Genomic DNA, 429 nt, shown 5'->3' with positions numbered 1-429 from the left:
CATTCCTATGCTCTTGGCATGTACAACAGGTTTTAACCAGCCTTTCCACATCCTGATCTAACTTGGGCCACCACACATAACTTCTGGCCAAAGCTTTCATCCTAGACACTCCTGGGTGACACTGATGCAATTGTTTAAGAACATCTGGTCTACACACACTGGGAATGATTACTCGGGCCCCCCAAAGCACACAACCATCCTGTACACTTAATTAATCTTTCCTTAATGTGAATGGGTCAAACTCCGTTCCTGTTAATTCATGCAAACATCCGCGTTGCACTGTTTCTCTTACCCAAGATAATACTGGATCTTTTCTTGTCCACTCCCTCACCCGTTCTGCTGTAATCAGGGTGATATCAGCATTCTCCAGCATCAGAACTCTTTCCTCCTGCTCGGTGGAAGATTCCATTGGCAATGGTAGCCGACTTA

Source organism: Sinocyclocheilus grahami, unplaced genomic scaffold (genome assembly GCF_001515645.1).
Source record: "Sinocyclocheilus grahami isolate Dianchi unplaced genomic scaffold, SAMN03320097.WGS_v1.1 scaffold1310.1, whole genome shotgun sequence".
Lineage (NCBI taxonomy): Eukaryota > Metazoa > Chordata > Actinopteri > Cypriniformes > Cyprinidae > Sinocyclocheilus > Sinocyclocheilus grahami.
The sequence above is the reverse complement of the archived record's forward strand: the minus strand, read 5'-3'. Positions refer to the sequence as shown.